The sequence below is a fragment of the Schistocerca nitens genome, chromosome 3 (assembly GCF_023898315.1).
Source record: "Schistocerca nitens isolate TAMUIC-IGC-003100 chromosome 3, iqSchNite1.1, whole genome shotgun sequence".
Taxonomy (NCBI): Eukaryota; Metazoa; Arthropoda; class Insecta; order Orthoptera; family Acrididae; genus Schistocerca; species Schistocerca nitens.
Genome location: NC_064616.1, coordinates 497,918,542 through 497,945,846, shown reverse-complemented (window position 1 = coordinate 497,945,846; position 27,305 = coordinate 497,918,542). Strand labels below are relative to the sequence as shown.

At 43.7% G+C, this 27,305-nt stretch overlaps 1 protein-coding gene across 1 annotated transcript in view; it reads left to right on the top strand.

Annotated features, from left to right (window-relative positions):
• LOC126248428 (testis-specific gene A8 protein-like) overlaps nucleotides 1–27,305 on the top strand; it is a 229,273-nt gene that overhangs the window by 162,107 nt on the left and 39,861 nt on the right. The window lies entirely within an intron of this gene.

Sequence of the window (27,305 nt, the reverse complement as noted above, 5' to 3'; positions counted from 1 at the left end):
AAAGTCTTGGATAAACATTCAATTGTTGAAGATACTATTTGCGCAAACTCATTTTGCACGGTCAAGCTTGTACTCGTTGACGTGATACGTCATGAAGTCCAGTCTCTTGTATCAATATTTTTGTTTTATGACTGACCCTGTTGAATAATTACTATTATGCTTTTGTAAGGTAACAAAAGAATATAGACCAAAATGAGAAAAAAAAATTTGAGGGAGTAAAGATTATAATCATATTGCATGTTATTTGAATATTCTTTTCAGTCTTCATATTTGTTGTAATGTACATTATTTATGTTTAAATTCGTAAAGTGCACTGAACACAAATGTTGCATAGTTAACTGTTGCAAACAGTCATTTATTGTATTATTTGTTTTTGTTCTGTACTAAGCGTACTGGAATTCAAGAGTCTTTTACAGCAGCTTCGTTTTCCTTTTATTTACAAAGCATCATCAGTGATGGCTGTTGTTTATTACTCCTTCTCACTTGTTTTAAAATCGACAATTTGTCCCTTCGTTGTTGGAACTGGTTGCAGTCGAGAACACTTGGTGACGCTTACTCCCTTCGCCATTTTTCGGTTGTAGGAACCCTCTTTCTCTTTGCTGCTCTCGCGTTATTTTGCACATCACTTTCGCAAAACCTCACGCAAGAAAATTTACTGTGGTTTCACCCGCTTTGCACGACACAAAAACGCTGTGCTCAGTACAAAACAGGTGAAAGAACTATAATTATGTCTATAGAGGCAACCTGTATGAAGTTTAACAAAGTGCAGTTAAGTGCACGTAACACAAATGTAGCAAAAGGAAACCGGATCCTAAAACCGAAAAATCAGGAAACTTGACATTGCAACCAGCTTTTTTTCTAGCGACAGCCCCAGTCAACAATGAGGGAAAATCCTCAGAAGCTATAAAACGGAGGAACTAACCACTCGCCGGCCGCGGTGGTCTCGCGGTTCTAGGCGCGCAGTCCGGAACCGCGCGACTGCTACGGTCGCAGGTTCGAATCCTGCCTCGGGCATGGATGTGTGTGATGTCTTTAAGTTAGTTAGGTTTAACTAGTTCTAAGCTCTAGGGGACTGATGACCTAAGATGTTAAGTCCCATAGTGCTCAGAGCCATTTGAACCAACTAACCACTCATGACATTTTTTAAAGAAAAACGAAACGCATTTGGTGTAAAACTTTCTTAAACTGCAATACGCTCAAGACTGAAAAAAAACGAGTAACAACTGCATTAGTACTATTTGAAGGATAATTTTTTCATGTCTTTTAGCTTCATCTGATATTAAAATGACAGTCATAGACAAAAATGCTTATCTTCAAGAAGCTCAACGTATCTTTCAGTGCTGCTCCAGAAAAAATCGTCGAATACACTACGGAAACAATTATACTTCTGTTACTATAATTATATCTGTAAACGCTTCTATTATAAGGTGTTATCAACCAAACAATGTACAATGGAAATAGTTTCATTCCAAAAGTTATTATAGCGAAGGAGAGACCTAAATAATAGGTAAGTTGTATAGTGCTGACACTATATCTTGGCAGTCATCAAACGAGGGCTTTGACCTCCGGATGGGAGAGGAGCGGAAAGGGAGAATGAGCCCCACCTCCCTCTAGCAGCCTACTTCCGTTTTCTGTGTTCCTGCGAAAACAGAACCTTTGTGTTGTACGAGTCGTACTCGAACTCCGTCATGGATCGTTCCAAAATAAGAAAATAAATGACGAACGACACAGATATGGACGTTGGCAGAAATTAATCCAGATGGAGGGAGGGAGGTGAACATAAATGAATTGGCCAGGTTGAAGACGTGTCATGCCAAAAAAAGTAAATTTTGTAGGTGACACATAAAACTTCCAATATCCGAGAGAATAATCGCGGTTATCCAGTCAGTATATGAATAAAAACTCTGTATTCCAGATTTTGGGGAGTGACGATGAGGCAAGTGTCCCCCTTACGGACATAGTCCCCTCTGTAACCTCTAGAAGTGTGTAACGCCCTGTATGACGGATTGAACCCTGCTGGAGGCAATATCAATGTAGTATCTGAAAGTCTATGGGGGAAAGCCATCCCACTCTTCCTCAAGAGCCGAAAGCATAGAAAGTAGTGATGTTGGATCTGGGTTTGGGGCGAAGCCTATGTTGTAACTCATCCGGAAGGGGCTCCATTGGGTTGACGTTGCCATTCCCTACAGGCGAAACTATTTCAGAAATATTATTGTCTACAAACCATTGCCTCAAATATGATGCTTAATCACAGAGTACATTGTCATGCTAATACAGTTATTGACCTCGAAGTTTCCTGTACTGTATACAGTACACAATGACGTAAATTTGTTCATCTACTTCCACATTTAGCGTTTCCTTGAGCTCAGTTACGGGTCCACATCATTACCACGAAAAACGCCTCTGGGAAACGAAGATGGACGAAATTTTCCTCCAGAATAGAGAAAAGTGGCAACTTGTCAGGGCACTAGCCGAACCGAGACCACCAAAGAGAGCAATACGCGGCTCAGATGGCCTCATGTACGACTCGCTTGGCCAAGCTGAATTTTATGCCGACATATACGAACACCACATGACAGCTCTGCCCCACAGAATGCAGAGGACGCAAGGGATGAGGCGGTATCAGGCAACGAATCACCGACTTTCTCCAACTCCCCACACAACAGAGGCCTTTTGTTACCACTCCCGCTAAAGTTAAAAAAAAAAAAAAAAAAAAAAAAAAAAAAAACTCATCAGATAGACGAACAATTCGTCGCATATCAAGAACTCTGTGAGCAACGCCGATCTTAAGCATCTTCCGAGAAAGGCCATCATTCTCTTAACTCGAATTAGCAACAGGTGCTTACTCAACGGTTACTTCCCTGCAAACTGAAGATGGTGAAGACGATCTATATTCCCAAAAGAGGAAAAAACGCAACGTTGCCAGACAGCTACCGCCAGATTAGTCTGTTACCCACACTCGGTAAAATATTGGAACTGGTGCTGCTACAGCGTCTCAAAGACTATCTGGAAGAAAATAACATCATCCGCCACGAACAGTTTGGCTTCTAGCCACAGTTATCTTTGGATCTTCAGCTCCTTCGGATCACAGAATCCATACAACTCAAACTGAATAGACGAAACTCGATAGTTGGAGTTTTCCTAGATATCCAAACGGCATACGATCGGGTGTGGCGTAACTAGCTTATAGTCAAACTAGTCGACTGTTACATCAAGCTGATTGACAACTTTCTGCAGGACAGGCGTCGATGGGAAGAAGTCATCACTGAAAACTGTCTCAGCTGGCTCATCTCAGGGATCGGTGATCTCGCCATGCCTTTTTTAATTTGTGTGTTAACGACATTCCCAACATTCAGCACGACACCGCCAGTCTGTAAGCCGATGACACGGCCTTCCTAACCTCTGGGAGGAACATCGAACAACGTGTCAACAGGATGCCGCGACAACTTGACGTCACCGAACAGTGGGCGAAGAGCAATAAAATCACCCTAAACCCTACAAAAAATACTGTTTACGAAGAAACAGCCGGGACTGAGGATGCGACTTGTCATCAATGGACAGTCAATACCCTGAACTACGACGACGAAATACCTGGGAGTGAGATTGGATAAAGGGATGACTTTTACCCCACACGTACAAGACAGAAAATTGAATACTATGAAGATGATACGGGAACTCATGCCGTTTTTCACGGGCAGGAATTTAAACCCATCAACGAAATTAAAACTTTATCGAGCAACAGTACAACCCTCACTGCTGTACGGCTCGACGCCTTGGGCAACAATATGTGACTCTAATATACGTAGTTTGCAACCACTACAAAACAGGTGTTTGGAGTGGAGCCTAGGCACCCCAAGGTGGGCCAGGACGAGAGAAATACATGAGCTGACTGGAGAAAAATACGTCGCTGAGAAGATAAAAGACCAGACAACCGGTCTTTTCCAAAAATTAGACGAGTACCGGGGTAATGTCCGCCAACTTGCGAATGTGGGCCAGGCCCAACCACGACATTGCCACAAATAAAAGGTGCCTCGAGCCATTATTGCACCCCCACAGCACCAGCAAAGATGATGCAATGTTCAGTTATTCGGTATCTTACATGTAAATAATTACATTCAATCACTCGTACGATTACCTAACCAACACACTCAGGCCTTAAGGACCCACATAGAGCCCAAGTTCCTTTGTAAGCAAATACACAATAAAGCGAAACTATGTCCCATACCTTGCTTCCTCAGAAGAAAATATCGCCACACTCTAGACAAAAAAAAAACCCTCCCATACCTCAACACCACCTCTTCCGTACTTCACTGATGATGCTAAACATGGTGGCAAGTACCGCTCTCCAGTAATTCATCAAACCGAACCCTTTCATCGGACTGCCATAAGGTAAGCGTAATTTATCACTCCAGATCATTTCTTTCTAGTCATCCACTGTCCATTGGCGTTGGTCTTTACACCACCTCAAGCGACGCTTAGTGCTGACAACAGAAATGGCTTATGAGGAGCTGCTCGACTGTTGTACTCTATTCTTCTTAACTCCTGATGCGCCGGCCGGAGTGGCCGAGCGGTTCTAGGCGGTACAGTCTGGAACCGCGCGACCGCTACGGTCGCAGGTTCGAATCCTGCCTCGGGCATGGATGTGTGTGATGTCCTTAGGTTAGTTAGGTTTAAGTAGTTCTAAGTTCTAGGGGACTGATGACCTTAGAAGTTAAGTCCCATAGTGCGCAGAGCCATTTGAACCATTTTTTGAACTACTGACGCACATTTACTGTGCTAGCTGGACTGCTGTTAGTACTTTGGAACTCATGAGTGATTTCTTTCCCTGACTTCATGCGATTTTTTTACCACCATCCTCGGCGATGCTGAACGATCCCTGTCCGTCAGTACATGAGGTCTACCTTGTCTTGGTTCACTTGTGTTTGTCCCTTCGCGTTTCCACTTCTCAGTTTCATCAGCAACATTTAACTGGAGCAGATTTAGTGTTAAATCCATCCTAGTCGTCCAGTATTGGGTGTCTAGGAAACATGCTTTCTCGGATCGCTAGACAACAATCAAACAAATGGTATTAATGAGATTTATTATAAAACTTTCTGTTACACAGATGTGTCGCAAGCAAAGGGCGAGAGACAAAATAAGAAATCTCTTCGGTATAACAATTCCCAAGTCCGCGTTACATAGACAATACAAGCAAGAGATTAGAGTTGACGCTGCTACCCACGTTGCTAGTCTTCAAGCTACTCTTCAACTGGGCCGCGATCAGTCGGGCGCAGCCCTTGTGTCGTCTTCGCATAGATGCCGCCTCTGTTGTCGTCCTGGAGAGGGGTCGGTCAGCGTGCAATTAGCTGACGTCTTCTCACAACCCTCTCTGCTCTGTCGTTCCCGACTGGTGTACCGGCACTTGACTTTACGCCGTGACATTTAGATCAGTTCAAATGTCCCTGATGGATTTGTTACTCAGGTTACATCCAATGACTAGTCCGCGTTCGAAGTCACTGAGCTCTCCTACCTGGCCCCTTCTGGCGTTACTGCTTCTCTACGGACTGCCTGCGTACTTTTACAGTTGTAAGTACTCGTCTCGTGACAGCCACTGATCAGTTCCGCACTATGGATACTTTTGATCAGATAGTATATCAAGGATAGACGTAGATGATATTTATGTTCTCATACTGTGGTATAGTCCGCCCCTGCTAGCTGAGTGGTCAGCGCGACGGAATGTCATACCTAACGGCCCGGCCGGCCGGAGTGGCCGAGCGGTTCTAGGCGCTACAGTCTGGAACCGCGCGACCGCTACAGTCGCAGGTTCGAATCCTGCCTAGGGCATGGATGCGTGTGATGTCCTTAGATTAGTTAGGTTTAAGTAGTTCTAAGTTCTAGGGGACTGATGACCTCAGAAGTTAAGTCCCATAGTGCTCAGAGCCATTTTGAACGTACCGGCCCGAGTTCGAATCCCGGCTGGGTCGGAGATTTTCTCTGCGTAGGGATTGGGTGTTGGGTTGTCCTTATCATCATTTCATTCCCATCAACATGCAAGTTGCCGAAAAGGCGCCAACTCGAAAGACTTGCATCGGGCGACCGAGCTACCCGACGGGAGGCCCTAGCCACACGGTATTTCCATTTACTGTGGTATAACAATCTGTTTCAATCTGTCAATGACCAAGAAACAACTCGAAAATGAATATTAAAATCTGACGAATCACTGTTTGTTTAGTTTAGTTATGTCATGTTCCGTAGATCATTTTCACGATTATTTTATCGATATGATGTGGAAAATGTCAGATTACAAGATATACAGGGTGGTCCAAAAGTCCAAAAACACCCTCATAAAATTCAAATGGAGTAGCAAACAAGGAAGCAGAGTCCCTACTCACGAAGAACGGGAAGGGGGAAACTTTATAGGCTATGCCACCAACATGGCGGCCATCTTGAAAGCCGCCATCTTGGATTCAACTCCAAAATTTCAAATGGGAATGTAGTCATGTGACATATCAAACAGATAGAGAATTTCACTAGAAAAACAGTGCCTTTGTTATTTTAAGCATAGCTTTATTCATTCTCGGATTATAGCCAGTTACTTGTGGTAGTGGTGGGACGCTCGGCAGAATGTGTGTTATGTGCCGAAGAGACATTACGTCGATGTTACACAGTCCCGAAAGACCACCAACAGTCATAGGAATGGCTCGATATGTTGTCCATTAAGGTGGATTGTAAGTGCTATCCTCCGAACCCAGTCCTGATTAACTTTGACCAACACATCTGGCTGAATTTGACCACACGCATCAACAATGCGCTGCTTTAGATGATGCAAATCCCGTGTTTTCACAGAATAAACCAGTGCTTTGACATGACTCCAAAGATAAAAATCCAAAGGAGTCAAATCTGGTGAACGTGGTGGCCACTCCACAGCACCCCTACGACCAATCCACTTTTTAGGGAACTGCACATCCAGGTATGCTCGCACATTCTGTCCATAATGTGGTGGGGCTCCATCATGCTGGAAGAATTCCGGAAATGTCCCGTCCTCCGTTAACAACTTCTTCATCCAATAACCTCAGATAACCGTTGGCTGTTAACGTACCATCAATAAAAAAAAGGTCCAACGACTTTGGTACCCCACACACCACACCAGACCATTACTTTTTGAGTCGACCGTTTTGGAAGCATCAATCCAGTGCGGATTTGTGTCGGACCAGTATCTGTGATTCTGCTTGGTCACTTCACCATTGATAAAGAAATTGGCTTCAGCACTGAACAGCACCTGATAGGGGAAACGGGAAACGTGGGTTTATCTGCAACTGCTGTGTCACCCATTCTGTGAACTGTATCCGACGGTGTGGGTCATCCTCGTTCAGGTGTTGGAGCAGCTGAATTTTGTACGGGTGCCATTTGTGCTGCGATAAAATTCGCAGTATGGAGGTATGGCTAACGCCAAATTCTTGTGACAGGCGACGAGTACTCCGTTGCTGACTCTTGCTAAATGATGCCAACACGCTCACTGTTGTTGCTTCATCGGTGGCGGATTTTGGTCTTCCAGCCTTAGGTTTAGCTGCGACAGAACCTGTTGCTCGGAATTTGGTCAAAAGCTTGGCAACTGCGCTGTGAGTAATGGGCTGTCTGGTTGGGTGACGACTGTTGAAATCCTCAGCAATGACCCGTGTGCTTCCTTCTCCTGATATCAAGATGATTTCAATGCGTTCTTCATGTGTTAAGGACATTTTGTAACCTATAAATAAGGAAACAATGATTAAAACGTTTGCGTGATTAAATGATACCTAACAGTTAAACACATGTAACATATCAGGCATGGGATAGTCACTTTGCACCGTTTCAGACTCCTTTTTATGGCTTCTCAATACGTAATACTCACGCTGCCGAGCGGCCCACTGCTGCCGCAAGTAATTGGCTATAACCTGAGAACGAATAAAGCTATGTTTAAAATAACAACGACATTGTTTTTCTGGTCAAATTCTCTGTCTGTTTCATATGTCACATGACCACATTCCCCTTTGAAATTTTGGAGTTGAATCCGGCTTTCAAGATGGCCGCCATGTTGGTGGCATAGCCTATAAAGTTTCCCCCTTCCCGTTCCTCGTGTGTTGGGACTCTTGTTTCCTTGTTTGCTACTCCATTTGGATTTTATCAGGGTTTTTCCGGACTTTCGGACCACCCTGTATATACACACATGAATAGTGCTAATATAAACATTACTGTATTTTTTAGTTCTGCCCATGCAACTACATCAACTACATTTAGAGGTACAATTTTTTTTTTTGCACTTTTAGGAAACCCATTACACCCTTTGGGTCTTCTTTTGGAGCCAACGTTTCCATTTTCAGCACGACTGAGTGCAGTGTATGGTCGACGTGTGCACGTGCTCGCTCTGTTGCCGTTTGGGTGTGCGCTCAGGTCCCTGTAGTGGCGAGTTAGGGACCTCATCAGTCTCACAGGGATAACTGCTTCTTCCGTATGCAATGGTCTTACGGTCCGTCCAGAGGCTTTTATTTTACGGCATCCGGGTTGTTTCTTACTGAATGTCTCCAACAGTTTACATTCCTACCATTATCGTCCCACTGCTGGATACAGGCTTTATTCATACTTTTCCAAGCACTATAGTTTTCAGCTACTCACATCCAGATCGCTCCAACGTGATTCCGAACGTCGTTTCTTCCACCTGCCATTATGTCATTTCTCCCTCACGTCTCAGGTCATGGAATCTTGCAAAGAACTTCCTAGGCCCATCTACTAACCATTCAGCTCGTTGCAAGACCCGTCCAACTTACGTCTTTTTCATTACGGTCGTAATTACGTCTTCTACCCGAGTTTCTCCCCATAATTCCTAAAATACATATCTCGATTGTTTTCTGAGCAACACTCAGTTTTTAATCGTTTTGTCCAGTACCTGTAGAAAATGTTGGTTGTGAACTTTTATTTTCAAATACGTCAAAACCCCATTTCGAAAATGCTTTTTATTGGACAAAAAGCATCGCAGGCTATTTTAGTCTTCTACCTGTTTCTTTCTTGTACCTCCAGTCCTTTTCTTCAGCTTCCTAAATACAGAAGACCAATCAGATGGTTCTACGGTTTCACCGTTAATGAATTTAATTTGTACTACTTTTTTTCGACATGTTAGTTACACATTAAGTTCATTTTATAGTAGATGATTTTCGGTTGTACTCTTACGCTTGCCAAAAACGTAAAAAATCCCTGATGATATCATGAATACGCGCAGCGAGAGTAGCTGAACTTGAGAGAGGTTGGCTTGACGCCACCATTCCGACAGCGTCAAAACATTCTTCCAGAGAGCCCTTGACGTCTCATAAAGATGTGCCATTCTGCTGCCATTCTGCGACAGCTGTTGTGGACGCCAACATTTAAAATGTGAATCTGACCTTAAGGAAACCACCAAACACTTTAACATGGATACTGGCCGGAGTTTTGAACCCGTGCGAGAGACCAGTGTCTGAAATACTCGGCCTATCCGCTAGGTGCCATGCCCGTAGGTATACATACTCACGTACAATATGGCTATTTGAAGAAGGTGAAAACCAGTTTCATCCATATATATCACTTTTTAACTTCTACAGTATCTTCCCGTTTTTTCAATAATGATATTTCAACGACAGTGTTCGGCAGAGAAATAAAAAATGGCCATGTTCCAACTTGCTAAAATGTCTATCTTCATCCTTGAATTGGTCCGGCGTTAAGAATAAATAAAAACATTGCTGATTCCATTAAGAAACGTTTGTGAAACAAACGGTTCCGGGTTGTCTGACCTGAAATGATGTACCCTACAGAAAATATTCCAGTAATATTTTGCAATTAGAAACACAGACATTAAAATTTTGGCAAGAACTACGTCCCAAGGAACACATAATTCATAGTGGATATCTAAACTATTACACTTTTACAATGAAATGAACACCCTTAGCTGCTTACAGGCGTTGACATACGTCAACGGGGACAGATGAAAATGTGTGGCCCCGCCGGGACTCGAACCCGGGATCTCCTGCTTACATGGCAGACGCTCTCTCCATCTGAGCCACCGAGGACACAGAGGATAGCGCGACTGCAGGGATTTACCTTTGGCACGCCTCCCGCGAAACCCACATTCTCAACGTATTGTCCCGCACTAGATTCGTAGTGCCCCCGCCCATTATTCTCATTACTCGCGGCGCGTTGCCGATTCCCGTAAGAGTTCGGGCACTGTTTGTGAGTTCGCACAGAAGAAGAAGATGGTCAAGTGGCCGGTGAGCCTTAACTATATATTTACTAAGGTGGTACCTGTTCTTTCGGACATGTCCGAAGGAACAGATACCATCTTAGTAAATATATTACACTTTTACCTTACCACATTTACCTCGATCTCCGTTACTTTTGGCGCCTGTAAAATTTCGTCTTTTTTATTGTTTCCTCTTTCGCTGTGTAGCCTCGCCGATGGATCATCTGCAAATAACAGCCCGCATCTCGTGGTCGTGCGGTACCGTTCTCGCTTCCCACGCCCGGGTTCCCGGGTTCGATTCCCGGCGGGGTCAGGGATTTTCTCTGCCTCGTGATGGCTGGGTGTTGTGTGCTGTCCTTAGGTTAGTTAGGTTTAAGTAGTTCTAAGTTCTAGGGGACTTATGACCACAGCAGTTGAGTCCCATAGTGCTCAGAGCCATTTGAACCATTTTTTTTGCAAATAACATAATATTATCGGATCCCGTATGGTATTCGGGATGATTTCTCCCAACCAGCTCAATCTTATGCAATAAGCGTTTCAGTTATGTAACAACTGATTGCTTTCAGTCCGTTCAGAGGTCAGTAGAAAGTTCGTAGCGCATTTCCGGAGCTATTCTGCGACTCAATGAGACGTATGGCCACCTGCTGGGTACAAGGAATACCTCTTCAGATTCAGTTCCTCACTGCACAGTGCAAGAACATATAAATCCTCAACTTCAGTTATCCGCCGAGATTTTTTCTACGTCGTTCTTCCTTGTGAATTCTAAAAGAAACATAAAATACTACCGAATATACTATCGAATTTTGAAATAATTTATAGAAACAGTGCAGCAAAAAATTCTGAATTGTCGAGATTGTTTCCGTACTGACCGCGCATAAAAATATTTGCCATTAGCCTACGATCATTCCCCTCTTAGAATATAGGAATGTAGATGTTAGGAGTAACAAGATAATCTCTTAGACAAAGTCAGGTGATGTTTTTTTACTCCAGTCTTTGATCACAATATAAATTCCTTCGACGATGACCGGTTTCAGTCTGAAGATGGTCTTTACTGCCTGAAACCGGTCATCGTCGAAGGAATTTACATTGTGATCAAAGACTGGAATAAAGAAACATTTGACAGCACCTGAACCACTGTTTACATTCGCGACTATGTCGCAGCTGGTGAAAGTCAGGGGAGGTGGCCCAGAGATTAAGACATTGCTCTCATTATGGGGAGCGGGCTTAGGATGTACATCTGGCCATCCAGATTTAGGTTTTCCATAATTCCTCAAATAATAGTGGTGAACGTCTAGTACTTTCGACACCTTCGCTACCGTTCTAAGACAGACGACTCTTATTCGGGGCAAATACTCTTCCGGCTTCCGAGATTCATGTTTCCTGTTTCTATAAATTCAGGCAAGTGCTAGGATAGTCCCTTCAGAAAAACACATATGATATCCTTCCCTCACCTTGAGCAGCTGAACTTGTGATCCGATTTTAACGACGTCAGTATCGGTGAGAAATTCTAACTTACACTTATTTGCTGCATGGAGTAGTGGGGAGCTCCTTCAGACTGGTTTGATGCAGCCCGACACGACTTTCACTCCTGAGCCAAACTCTCCATCTCAGAGCAGTACTTACACCGTCCGTTATCGACTATCTGTTCAACATATTTCAATATCTCTCCTCACCTACGATTTTTGCCCTCTATGACTCCCTCTGGCTATTCCTTGATGTCATAATAAATGTTCCATATTCCTGTACACTCTTCTAATCATATTCTGGGGATAACCTCCTCATTTCTTATCGTATCGGTCCACTTAATTTTCAGCATCGTTCTCTATCACATCATCTCAAACTCTTCGATTCTCTTTTCCGGTTTCCTCATAGTCCACGATTCAGTTTTATAGAATGCTGTGACCCAGACACACCTTCTTCTTCCTCAGGTTAATATCCATTTCTTCTTAGTAGTGGACTCCTTTAGAGAGCAATGATCTCTGTGCTTGTGCTAGCGTGCTGCTTATATCTGTCTTGCTTCATCAGTCAGGCTGTATTTCACTTCCAAGTTAACAGAATTCCTTTACTTAGTCTGCTACATAGTCCTCAATTCTGATGTTAAGTTTATCATGATTCTCATTTCTGCTACAGCGCCTTACATTCTTTTATTCTTAGTCATTATACAGCGTTCATTAGGCCGTTCATTCGATTCAACAGGTCCTGTAATTTTTCTTCAGTTTCACTGAGGATAAGTGTCTTCAGCTAAACTTGTCATTAGTATTAGGACAAAGTATGTTCTGCCCCACTCTGCATTGTTGCCAGATGTATTCAAGATTGCGGCGATGACGTCATCCAATATGGCGGTGTATAGACTTGGCAACAGTACATGACATCATCTAAGATGGCGGCTATGACGTAATTCAAGATGGCGGATTTTGGCAGGAAGATTGAATTTTGGCAGAAAGAAGGTTAATTGGGCTACCTCCACTAACCTAACGGCCCTCCTCTCCCATCCCCCAGAAAAACGGCAGGTAGTTCAAATTCCAACAGGATAATGCATCACACCACGGTTATCTCTACTAACCTAAAAAATCGTGGGAAGATGGGTCACTTTGGCTACCTCCACTAACCTAAGTCATCTGACCGCCACCACTTCCTAGGAAATGGTGCCAAGTTTGAATTTTGGTGGTAAAGAAAGGTCAGTTCACTTATCTCTACGAAGCAAAGAAAATGGCGCGAAACAAGGGACACTTGTACTACCTCCACTAACTTAAGTCTCCCGACTGCCACCACCTCCCAGTGATTCGTGGGAAAAGGACTTGACCAGTGCTGGACATAAATCTTTATTATTTTGCATGGAACAGTCTTTATTTAAATAATTTCATGCAGTACAGCTGTCCAGTGTGTTGACCACATGGTCCAGACTCCGACTAACCTAATACACACAACCACCAGCAGAGGGCACTGTTGTCCAAGATGGTAGCCATGACATCAGCTGATGATGCAAGTACCATTATCCAAGATGGCGGCAAACAGTGTGCTCAACACGAGGTCAGGACCTAGTACACATTACCACCACCAGAGAGCGCCAACTTCCATTCTGTGACGTAATCCAATATGGTGGGGGGAAATGGGGGAAAATGATTCTGCCTGTGGTGGACATGAGTTTTTATATTGTAGGCAGTGTTTCCACCATGAGATCTAGAGTCCAACTGACATACTATACAATGCTGTTACCAGAGGGTGCTGTCATCCCTCCTCTGACATAATCCAAGATGGTGGTCTGGGGTGGGGGAAAATGGTGGGAAAAGGACTCTGCCTATGCTGGACATAAGTCTTTATTGTGCATGCAGTCTCTCCACCATGAGATCTAGAGTCCAACTGACCTAGTACACAGTACTGCCACCAGAGAGTGCTCTCATCCCTCCTGTGATGTAATACGAGATGGTGGTCTGGAGGGGAAAATGGCGCGAGAATGAGTCAGCCTGCACTGGGCTGCAGAGGAGAGTGAGGAAGGAGTGTACTCTATTTATTTTGGAACATTTTATTTAGGGATGGAGGATGTTTATCACACTGACGCAAAACACTCGCCCTGATGTACTTGGGGTCACAATACACAGGCTGAAAACCTGTAAACTACTTCTATGCAAACAACTCCTAATTTACCGAAATAATTTCAGCACAGACATGCAAACTCCTCCTAAATAATGCAGTACACTGACGTGCAGGCACAAAATCGTAAACTGTCCAAATAATGCTTAGCACAACCTACAGACCTGCTCACAAAATAATGCAACAGACACGAAATCAACAGGCGCAAGCACTTCCCTCCACACTGGACCGCACAACTGCATAGGAGGTTAGCGGCAGCCCCCGTGAAGTGACGTGGCCACCAACTGTCAAACCACAAACAGATGCGCATTGGGGTCCCACACGCTTGAGGCGGCGGCATCCCTTTCATACTTAATACCAGAGAAATTCCTCTCGAAATATGTGTTCTCCTAGACACCGTTGATGACGTGACAAGGCTTGGGTGTGGACGCTTCAGGGGCGTGCGAGCCATCACAGCCACAAGCCACCATCGGACGCAGGTGAAAGTTGTTTCCTTTTTTGCGTATACAGTCAGCATTATACTGGCATCACAGAACTCCAAGGCACACTCACGCTAGTCTCATACGTGAGACACCCCTGGGCAGCATGTGCCTTTACCGCTGATGACAGAGTAGCACAGGGAACATTGTTCCTAATGCAACGTGAGAGACGTGTCTAACCCTGTTTAACTGCCCAGCGTGACTGACGCAACAACGCGAAGTGCGCACTACAAACCTTCGCAAGCACACCTAACAAGGTTCTCAATCTTATACTGCTGACACATGACTATGTAAAAAATAAGAACTGAGACGACCTCACGGAAATTGTATAGTGTCCCGTAAATAGTTAACGCTCACTTTCTTGATGTCTCAGCTTGTATGCAAGACATTTATTGCCCTAACAGAACCTGTTTACGAAATTAACGCAGAATAATGTCGAATGCAGTCTTCGTCGTGGACCTAATGTGCTACCCCGTCCATCACGTGCTACACTTCCTGCTTTCAACACACACAAACGTTCATTCCTCTATGTAGAGGCTCCTATATTTCACCACAAAGGATGTGAATGAATCAAGCATTACGATTGGCTCTTATCGAGTTTACCCGCCGAATTACTGTTGCCGCCGGTATCGAAGCACCGTCCACCTTTTTTCCTTCTGCAGACGAGACGTTATTTTACACAGATCACCATATTGCACTGGCAATTAAATCTTACAAACTGCCATACATATCGTGAAATACTGAAAGACTCCTACTCAACTACACTGCCCTCCTACGGAGGACAGGAGCTTCAGTATTAGTGCGTGAAACCGAACTTCAACCCAGCAATATATCACCGCGTACCTGTGCCAAACAAAATCATCCCTTTTACATCATTCGTACACATACCGCAAAGATGGACAGTACCGTATATACTGCTCGAGATTATATTATACTGTTTTCGCGGTACTTCTCGATATCGAGCACTAGGCAGCATCCTACCGATCGGTAGCACAACATAATTCCCAAGATATAAACTGGAAATTATTTCTCAACAAATCCGAAACTTTAGCTAGGTGGGACATGCTGTAAACCACTGACTAACTAGAAACTTGTCACATCTGCGAAGACATTTACTCTGCAACTCGAAACAAATAGAGCAAACTGATATTTCCACTCTCAAATACCGATGTAGGTGATGTAGTAGATTCCAAATCATTCCTATAATTTACAAGGTCAACTAAAGTGTTTCCCATGTCTAGAGAACTGGCAAACGTGCTTTTCACACACTAGATGCACACACCACAGTCGATCTTTTCTCAAACTAAATAAAGGCGCGAAATATGTAGAAGCAATCAACTGAACAATTTAAATGGGAGGGAATAACGATCCAGCACAAACTCACGTCCATATTCAATATTCCCAAATTTCCACGCAATCACGAAAGCAATCCAACACATACTAAGTATTAGATGGCTATTCGGTCGTCTAGAGGACAACATGGTTAATTCACTTACATTCCCACACTCCAACAGGCATCTCCAGTCTGATGGCTCCTTCCGTTAACAGGAAATGTGAATCACCCCCACACTGGTCACTGGCGCTGAAGGCCGAGCACACACAGGCAGAATGTTTATCCTAATATATCAGTCACATATATGCTTTATCCCTATCCTTACAACTAAATGTTGCGTTCGCAGTCTAAGTTGAACAACATTGGACAATGAGCAAAGTATTGTAAATACACTCTGTTGAAGGCTGTGGCTCTGGAAATAGAAATATCGGTACTATTCTTATGACTTGACATACTCTTCCCATGATATCACAGTACTCCACGTCAAAACCATACATTCCTTACGACTGGACATAGTCATTCCCTTTGTACATGACAGAACAGAAACATATACTTTATAAGCGTGATGCTCAATGCGAACATATCATGCAGCCCCTACTACGAAGTATACTACTTTGTCAATAACTGATCGCTGGCGATACGAAATAATCCTGAGAGAAAATCAACCATGGGTGGACATATCTCATAAGATTTTCTTACGTGTCCTAGAAAGAGAGAAGTAATCGGCTAGATGTTAAAAAAACTCAGTCCCGGCAACTACTGTATTTTACTGTCACAAGCGGTCATGTTTCTACAGGTGCACACAAGTATCCATGTTAAAAGCTATACTCGCTTTATAAATCGAGGTACGACATTACCTCTGAATGATGTGGTTTTTCTATCCAGACAGTGATCTCCGGAGTGTATATTATCAGACCAGCAGCGCACTTACACTTAGCCTACGATGCAACATCATGATAAAATCGCTGAATTTTCGAAGTTATTCGGCTAAGGAACGTGGTATAAATAGGTATTTGCGACGCCCTGACGCCGCTAGATACTTATCCAGTATGTGTAACATATTCTGTCTCGATAACATGTCAAATGGTTCAAATGGCTCTGAGCACTATGGGACTTAACTGCTTTGGTCATCAGTACCCTAGAACTTAGAACTACTTAAACCTAACTAACCTAAGGACATCACACACATCCATGGATTCGAACCGTAGCGGTCGCGCGGTTCCAGACTGTAGCGCCTAAAACCGTTCGGCCACTACGGCCGGCGATAACATGTCAGAATTTGTGCTAACTATCCACTGAGTTATAGGTGATGACTGAGTGAGAAGGATCACAAACAGTAGTATCTCGTGTGCTTATTGAGGTCGTAAGAAATGTGCACTAGCTTTTCAGATCTCTAGTGGTACGCTATACACTAGAAATGCTGTCTGCGATTTGGAATGAAGTCCTTCCAGTCAACATCAAACCTGCGCTAGATCACAGCCACAAGTGAATAATATTTCTGGCACTCTCATATCTTGCAACGAGTCACCTTCCTCGAACCTGTCTTCTACAGTAAAATGACAACCTGGTTTTAGTCAGTAGCTACGCATCTTGAAACTGCTCCCATTTCTACAGCTTTGCGCATGTGATCGTCCCATTTAAGTTGGAACTGAGCAGAAGTCGGTGAAAACCATATCTATCACCTTCTGCAACCCGTGTAGAAACAGAGCGACACGAGTTAGTGCGACAGGTTCATGTTTTGACCATTCGGTGGAAATGCGCGCATTGTGGTGCGTCCCCAAACTACATATCCGTGGCCATTCAAATCTACCAGCCCAACATGCTATCATCGTTATTCGCTACCCTTAAACAGAGAAAAATTAAGAACTATAGAAGCTCCACTAACTTTATGCGATGTAGAACTCACATAGGCCCCATTGCTCGCGCGATGACGCAAAGCTGCGTTGGGGCTCCAGCACGGAGAGGGATATTTCGCAATGCTTCCCAGAAGAGCGCAGCGTGCCGCCCTCCAAACATTCCTCGCCGAATTTACACCTCAAACTGCTACTTCTGCCAGTGTGGCACGATCCTATTAGTATACAGGCACTGCAGAGGCCATTTTAAAGTTTGATCACCTATACTCTAGGCGAACGATCGTATCCCACATACTATTCCAAGTCGCAAGAGACGCCTCCTCTGCTGCTGTTTAGTTGTTTGAAACACGGTTTTTTTAAAACGCTTTTGTACAATGCCAAACATTTCGTTTTTCTGCCATGACTTCGATGCCTGTAACAGCTTCTAAACTGACATTAAGACGCTCTGAACCACGATTTCTCACAGAAAACTAGACACTGGACAGTGTAAATCATTTTGTTACTGCAGGTACCATAACACGTGACACACTGTGGATGATTTTAAATAGAAGACAGTTACAACATAAAGAAACTAGAACAGTTTGGCTGCGTTGTCGAGGGTTTCCAAACTGACTGTCTTGATGCAACAATTTACCAACAGCCTTATGATTTGTAGAAGTTTATTTTATTTTATGAACTTCTATGTGCTACCAGTTTCGGCATTACATTGATGCTGGGTTGACCACTACTTCGAGTTGCCCGCAGCAGGGAATGAAGTGAGCAGGAGTGCACTTGACGCCACCAAACAAATGCCATCATGACAGAACTAACTGCAATGCCTACTATAGAAGAACTCAGTAAAACGGTAGATTCCTGTGCTAATGGAAAGGCTCCATGCGATTCCATTTCGTAGCTTCCAAAATCTACCTAGAATCTCATTGCAGCAACATACCTGGTCGATCAACCGTGGATATGATCATCTCCCTGCCTCGGGCATGGATGTGTGTGATGTCCTTAGGTTGATTAGGTTTAAGTAGTTCTAAGTTCTAGTGGATTGATGACCACAGCAGTTAAGTCCCATAGTGATCAGAGCCATTTGAACTTATATGCTCATAAAGTTGGAGGTGTTCAACGGAAGCACAGCTGTAAGAGAAGTGTCGTGAGCAGCAGAGGCCACTTTATATTGCTTTTATTGACCTTTTTAAAAAAATTGATTTAGTGAGCAGAAATGGACTCACCGAGTTGTCGTAAAAGATTGGATGCCCACCTAAGCTGCAACAAATAACTGTCTGCTTAAATGACAAAACACAGGCAACACTCTGCTGTAGCGGCAAAAAATCTGAAGAGTTCTATACATACTAGGTCTGATGGAAATCTTTTCAGCATTGTCCTCCTCAAGGTCAAGACCAAATTAAATACAGCTGTTACTCGTAAGTTTTTATACGCAGATGATGCAGCTCTAGTACCAAACAAAGAAGATGAATTGCAGTGTCTAATTAACAAATTATCACATGTGAAAAATTTGGTATTACCTTCAGCCTCCAAAAGTTTAAGATCATGGCACAGGGCACCACAAACCTTCCATACATCGACATTGACGGCAATTCTCTCCAGGTAGTTGATGACTTTACCTACTTGTTATCTGCGGTATGTAGCAATTTGTCCGTGGACGCTGAGATTACTAACAGAATCTCAAAAACATTATCTATCATGGCTGTACGGAAAAACAGAATTTAGAACAATGGACTGCTCACAATGAAAACTAAATTACATGTATAAACGCTTTTGTTATTAGCGCCCCTCTCTTTAGACGTGAGTCATGGACATGTCTCGCTATGCACGAATTTCGACTGAACAACTTTCATCTCCGCTATCTTTGGAGGATTCTTCAGATCTCTTGAAGAGACAGAGTACTCAACACCGACGTTTTGAAGTTCGTAATCACATCCAGTATTCATGCACTCATGAGCCACCGACGTCTAAGGTGGTTCGTACATGTCAGGCACATGAATTCTGAGCGAATACCGAGAAAGCTGCCGTACGGAGAACTTCAGAAGTGTGCGAGGCAGTCGGAAGACCGCACCTTCGATTCAAAGACGTCTACAAAAGAGATCTGACCAAGGTCATTATAATCACCTTGCTGGTAAAGTGCTGCTGATGATCGTGTCATGTGGAGATTAACTGTGCGAAATGGGGTTAGGTTTGCAGGGGACGAACGCACACAAGAACAAATCAGGAAGACGACAATACGTAAAGAGAGATCAGCTTCTGTTCGAAGTAACTCACGGTTCACGTGCCCAAACTGCAGTATGGACTGTCACCCTCGAGTGGAACTTTTGAGACACAGCAGACGTTGCAGACTCTGAATCAAGTATGCTACACCATCATCCTTCGAGGATGGACGGATGCCACTATAATATGTACGTTGCTAAATAGCAGAAGATTCCTGATGTCCTTAGCTATTACGTAGTCCTGGCACATTAAATAATAAATTACATTTTCTGTCGCTGCCCCATTCCTGAAGCCAAACTGCATGTCTCTCATGGTGGTAATGATAACTCTTTAGAAAGGTAGCGTCGACCATAATAACAGCAGTGGTGTTAATCATACTGCGACACCCAAAATCAACTCTCGATGCCGTTGTATTGGGAGCCATGGCCTACAACAGCCGCACATGGTCGGCGTTTCTTGAGAAAACGCTGTACAATGCAGTTTAGAGCTAGAATATCATCCAGTTCACTCGGTTGCCACTCCTACAACGTGAAGGAGACTGATAAACAAACTCTTAGCTCTACCCATGGCACTCTCCAGGATGATCGTACAGACAGCAAGATCACCAGACCTGTCCCTGTCTGTGTATTCGTTGAAGATATTGCCCGCTCTGCGATACAGGCAACAGACCATAAACGTTTACGAAGTGGAAGTAGCGTGTAACAGATTCATGAAGGCGATATCTGACACCTGAATGCAGGATTTTATTTTGTGCAGACAAAGTTATGAAAGGACTGAAACAATAGTAGAAGACTATTATGTCCATAAGTGTACAGCCCTGTAAGTATGACTACATGCAGTACACTAGCTGTGTAATATGTGAAAGAGACACATTGAGCATGGTTGACAAGAATGTTAACAGCTCAAACCTGATGCAGGATGTTTGGATGCAATACAGTGTAAATAAAGAAGACGAAGTTTTAACAAGTAATTGTCACAGGTTTACTAGGTGAGGAAACTGATTGCTGAGTGGCGAAGGAAAATACGAAATCTGTTTGAAACTGTATCGATTTTTGTTTTCTACGGACGCCAATACTCTAGAAGTCCTGCGATTAATGAAGCAGTAGGTGACCCTAACATCCATGTTGTGTTTATGCATGAGAATGCGACCATACCGTTGTTTTACTGTGGCACAGTGTCACAAATAAGTCATAGTGATATAAACACTTCCGCTACACCACCCCTTCGGTAGTAAACATGACTTTGTACGTTGAAGGTCAAAAGGCAGAACGTCTTACAGATCTATTTGTTATCCAGTGATCGCAACTGATTGCCGCGATCGCCAGTAGAGAAACTGGAGTTAGCCACTGCGTAGAGAGGTCTTGTCTCCTATGAATGTGATCCTCTGGTGCCTCCGTGGTTGACGTTTTCGGATATAGGTTTAAATACAAGGTTTATTTTTCTACTGAATCCTATATTCTTCAATGGTTTTCGGTACACAGGAGGCAAAATAAACCCTCAGTAGTGTCGTTGGAGGACGTTTCTGGACACAGCTTCCTGTCCTCCATTTGTCCCTCAAGACACCCTCCACAACCCCTCGAAGTTTGTCGCGGCAGTCCTGAGACACCATGTATATTGTCAATGAACAGATCGAAACTTCCATTAAATTTCTCGTCGATCAGTGTAGGAACTGAAGATAGCAGACAGGAAGCAGAAATACTTAAGTACGCATTGAAACATGCGTTTACACATGAGAATACAACAGTACCAACATTTGATTGTGGCACAGGGTCCCAAATAAGTGACAGTGATAGAAACACCTCCAGTATCGAAAAACAATTACTACTACTTAAAACGAGCAAGGAATCATGCCCTGACAAAATTGTACATACATTTTACATTGAATACAGTACGTAATTAGTCCCTTTCTTAACTCATATTCATTGAGAATCTCTTGTGTACTTCGCAGTAGAAAGCTGCCTCTCTTTCTTGAACTAACCACGTTTGTTCGTACGGTAATATGAGAACTGTTCATGCACTAATACCTGCCATCAAACTGAAAATATGATGTATGGACAACGTGATCTGATTTTTACTAGTAATAACAAGATCGCAAGGCTTCCACAATGTACACCAATGGGGCAATAGTGGTCGTAATACCATTGTAAGGTTGAATGTGTAGTGGAAATCGTAAATTCCACGTTACACGAACTCGAAGTGTGAAAAGGTGCACCTTAAAGTCCTATTAGCTCCAGTAATGTAACTTTCTAATAGTCATCTATCACCGCATAATAAGCTGAGAGCGTGATTCCTATTGATGGAAGTTACTAGCGGTTAGTGCCTACTGACAAAAGTTATTAACTGTAAATTGGTCGTCTCGACTTTTGGATGATCTCGGAGTGCTGTATCAGCATCGGATTTGTTGTGTTCAACTTCGTACGCAATGGTAAGGAGATGTGGGCTACAGAGTGCTGCGGCAGCTGTCGTCGAAGCGAAGTTTCAGAGTAGCAGAAATGATTAGCGAACAAGTTGATACAATAACAGAAGACTTAACTTATATTTATCCAAGTGTGCAAAGACTCATTACAAACAATGCAAAAAGAAATAAATCCAGCAATTTCAACGTCAACAAGGATGAGGTTCACTGAAGTTAAGCACGAACAACGGTGACAGAGCTGTGACAGGAAGGCGTCTGGTTATCGCCATGCAGCGAAGAGGCGCCGAGGGCGAGTGGGCTGCGTGGCTGCCACCAGCCGTCCTATATTGCGACAGCAGAGGCCACTCACAGTCCACATCCGCTGGGGGTGTGACTCAACGGGCTTGCTTCATGGTGTCCGTCGGATTCCATACGGCTGTTACGGCTGTCTGACGGAAACTCATAATCCCATTGGCAACTTTGACGCGCGTGGGATGGCATCGATACTTGATACCACAAAACCTACTTTAACTGATTGAAATCGCTTGCAAAGAAAAAATTCTAAGAGAACATCCTTGTGTAATGTGGCCCTTAAGTACAATACAGCTTATATTCAATAGTTATTTAGTCCCATGGGACCAAGTTTTGAAATTCCATCATGATTGCAATTACACTGAAGAGCCAAAGAAACTGGTACACTTGCCTAATACAACGTAGGGTCCACGCGACCACGCAAGTCCCCCGCGACCACGCAAAAGTGTCGCAACACGACATTGCATGGACTCGACTAATGTCTGAAGTAGTGCTGGAATGAAATGACACCATGAATCCTGCAGGGCTCTCCATAAGAGTATGACGAGGTGGACATCTCTTCTGAACAGCATGTTGCAAGTGGTTCCAGATTTGCTCAATAATGTTCATGTCTTCTGAGGAGTTTGGTGGCCAGCGGAGGTGTTTAAACTTAGAAGAGTGTTCCTGGAGCCACTCTGTAGCAATTCTGGACGTGTGAGGTGTCGCATTGTCCTGCTGGAATTGCCCACGTTCGTCGGAATGCACAATGGACGTGAATGGATGCAGGTGATCAGATAGGATGCTTACGCACGTGTCACCTGTCAGAGTCGTAACTAGACGTATCAGGGGTCCCATATTACTGCACACCCCCACACCATTACAGAGTCTTCTCCAGCTTGAAGAGTCCCCTGATGACATGCAGGGTCCATGGATTCATGAGGTTGTCTCCATACGTTCGCCTCCGAAGCCCACATCGATGATATTTCGTTGAATGGTTCGCACGCTGACACTTGTTGATGGCCAAGCATTGAAATCTGCAGCAATTTGCGGAAGAGTTACAATTATGTCACGTTGCCAATTCTCTTCAGTCGTCCTTGATACCATTCTTGCACGATCTTATTCCGGCCGCAGCGATGTCGGAGATACGATGTTTTACCGGATTCCTGATATTCACGATACACTCATGTAATGGTCGTAAGAGAAAATTCAAGCTTCATCGCTACCTCGGAGATGCTGTATCCCATCGCTCGTGCGCCGACTGTAACACCACGTTCAAACTCACTTAAATCTTGATAACCGGTCATTGTAACAGCAGTAACCGATCTAACAACTGCGCCAGACACTAGGTGTCTTATATAGGCGTTGCCGACCACAGAGCCGTATTCTGCCTGTTAACATATCTCTGTATTTGAGTACGCATACCTATACCAATTTCTTTGGCGCTTCTGTGTACATATTGTAGAACTGGAAAAGCATGAAAAATTGGATGTACAGAACTACGGATTTCTATCGCTGATGTCCGTCTGTTGGAGCACTCGGAAGCATATTGTAATTTCAAAAGATATGACAATCGTGGAGCAAAAGTAGCATTTCTAAAAGAATCCGCATGTAGTCAGCAAAAAACCACTTGTGTGAAACACAGCTTTCTTTACTCATACACAATGCCGGCCGCGGTGGTCTCGCGGTTCTAGGCGCGCAGTCCGTAACCGCGCGACTGCTACGGTCGCAGGTTCGAATCCTGCCTCGGGCATGGATGTGTGTGATGTCCTTAGGTTAGTTAGGTTTAAGTAGTTCTAAGTTCTAGGGGACTGATGACCAGAAATGTTAAGTCCCATAGTGCTCAGAACCATTTTTTACTCATACACAATATCTTGCAATCTTGCGATACTGGTCAACACGTAGATCCCGCCTTCTTGATTTCCAAAAAGCACTGAACACTGTACTATACGGCCTACTTCTGACTGAGACGCTGTCATATGTAGTAATGCAGTAACTTCATAAATATGTTTGGTTCGCCAAATATATGATTAATAGCACCCAGTCCGCTATACAGGACAGCGAATAAGCCCCAGGAACGAGAGTATCATCGAGGGTGCACCAATTATGCGTAACAGGATCTCCAGTGCTAGTACTATAAATACTAGATTTATCTCGTAGGGTCAACAGCACTAACAAGTTATTGCTTGGCGATGCTGTTGTCTACCGAAAATACTGTCTTTGGGTGATCGTAAGGAAGTGCAGAAATACTTCCATATACGAGGGTGTGCTGGAAATAGTGGCTAAGATATTTTATGTAAAAACTCTTAAAGCTTTTCAAATGAAACAAACATCATTAACATTTAACATCCTCATTCATCATGTCTACATATTTATTTCCCGATATTGTCACTCTGGCGATGAATAAACGTCTCCCAACGACAGATCATTTTGTTGATACGGCCACTGCAGAATGTTTGACATTGTTGACGGAGCCACCACCTCACTTTTGCTTGCACCGCTTCAACACTATCAAAGTGAAGTCCTCAAAAGTGTTCTTTAACTTCTGTAAGCAGATCCAAGTAAGATGCAGCCAAATCGGGAACTTATGGAGAGTGATCGGTGACAGAGAACCCAAGGCGTCGGATTGTAGCAGATGTCGCAGCGCTCGTGTGTGGTCCGGCAATTTCATGCTGAAGGAGGGAGTGCCCCATGTGTGGACGAACTATTTGAATTCGAAAATCGATTACAGCATGCTGTTTCTTACGCATCAATGTAGTTACGTTACACGCCATCATGTTACACGCTACAATTCGGAGCCCTCCAGCGGAAGAGGCAGAAAATATGTGGATATGAAGAACAAAGGTGTAGAATGCTAATAACGTTTGTTTTATTAAAAAATTTTAAGAGTTTCCACATAAAATATTCTGAGACATTATTTTCCAGCGCGCCGTCATACTACCAACATTTAGAAACTGAGATGACATAAAATTTCGAAGAAAAAACGCAGTTTATTTTCGTTCATGAAAGATGGAACAATAAACACAAGTTCTGTCAGGTAGAGCCCTAGGAATTTTAGGTCGCCTGACTACTTTGAAATACATACTCTGCAAACCGCTGTGAAGTGCACGGAAGAGGGTACGTAGCATCGTACCGGATGTTTGAATTACTTCTCGTTACATGTGGTTGTTGAGTGTGGAAAGAATGACAGCTTAAATACCTCTTTACGCGGTGTAATTAGTCAAAAATTGTCTGTGTCTCTTCGGAAACGTTGTTTAGGGGGCAGAAGAATATTTGTAAACACTCAGTACTGGTTCTAGAAACTTTCTAAGCAGACTTTCGCGGGGTAATTGACGTCTATTTAGCGATTCAGGTTTTTGAGCATTTTAGTGACTCAACCATGAGTGAAACAAGCTTGTTACCGTTTGCGCCGCTCTTCTTGATACACGTCCAGTACTCCCTGTTAGCTCTACTTGGCATGGGTAGCACACAACTGAGCAATATTCTAGTATGGGACGCTCAAGTGTTTCTTATCGTTCTCGTTTGTAGATTGACTGCATTTCCCCAGATTCTTGCCAATTAACCCATGTCTGTAACCTGCCTTACCTATGACTGACCTGATGTGATCATTCCATTTCATATCCCTACAAGCTGATACACCTGAGTAATTGTATCGGTAGACTGCTCCATTTTTGACTTATTGGTGTTGTAGTCATAAGATTCTATTTTCCTGTTTTATAGCATTTTGTCAGTATTTCCACTTCCTTGAAATCTTAACAGCCAATACTTCGTTACAGATATACTTCTTTTTAACAAGGTACCCTTTTTCCACAATAATGCGAATGTATCAGCTATGACGGTCATTTTGGTATCTCCATCGTTCAGATCTCGTGATAGTGAGAACGTGTAGGTAGGCAGCAGAACGAGGAAGTTGGCTTGGGGGTAAGGGCGGGGTGGCCACCCCTCCCAGGGCGGGGTAGCCACCCCTCCCCGGCTCGGGCGAAGCTCGCGCGTCGATATCTGAGCGCCAGCAGGCACGTGCCTGCGTCCTGTGACCTCTCAGCTCGCGGAAAATACGCGGAAGCGTGTAAGCTTGCTCAGATCGCCTCAGCCTGCCTCTTCACTGTTAACCTTTGTCAAATCAGTAGGAATGACTCAGTGTACCTCTCCCACGAATACACTTTACCAAGTACATGCTCACCATTAAAATTGCTAAGCCAGGAGGGTACCAAATAACGAAATTTTACCTACTGCGCGTGTATAGTATATTAGGAAAAATACGTGATTAAATTGATACGTAATTTGGGGGTATACAGGGTGCGAAATTTAGTAACAGAGCTGCGAAATCTGGCAGCAACACTGGCTCCATCCCAGCTGGGCATCTAGTTGAAATGAGCTTGGATGTTGCTTCAACTCTATGCCAGTATTGAGCATTCGTAACGGCTTGCAAGTGGTGGATTGCCAGTCTCTCGATAATCCTGAACTAGATGTTTTCCTTTGGTTAGAGATGTAGATAAAATTCTGGCCAGGGCAACAGAAATACATCCTGTGCACTGAGGTAGGTTTGGACAGCACGGAAACTCTAAAGCCTTACTTTATTTTGTTGGAATATAACGTCACGGGTATCTCAAAACTAACGACAGTCATCCGCCTTAACATAACAGAAAGGTATGATTTCTATCCGAGTTACTGTCTATCTTCAAATAGCTGACACTATTGGATATCCAACGTCACTCCTTACCATGAGGCCAGATTCTGGGCTTGTATGACGATGTCAAATACAATTTGGCAACATTCGTTCTCCTCAAAGGCTACAGACACAGACACACACCCGTTCTTGATGTTTCATGCAGAGCCGGGACTCGTTTGAAAAGACGATGTAGTATCATTGCTGAGTCCAGCGATTTCGTTGTGAAAGCCACTCGCGGCCCAACTGTCTCTGCTATCGCGTCCAGGG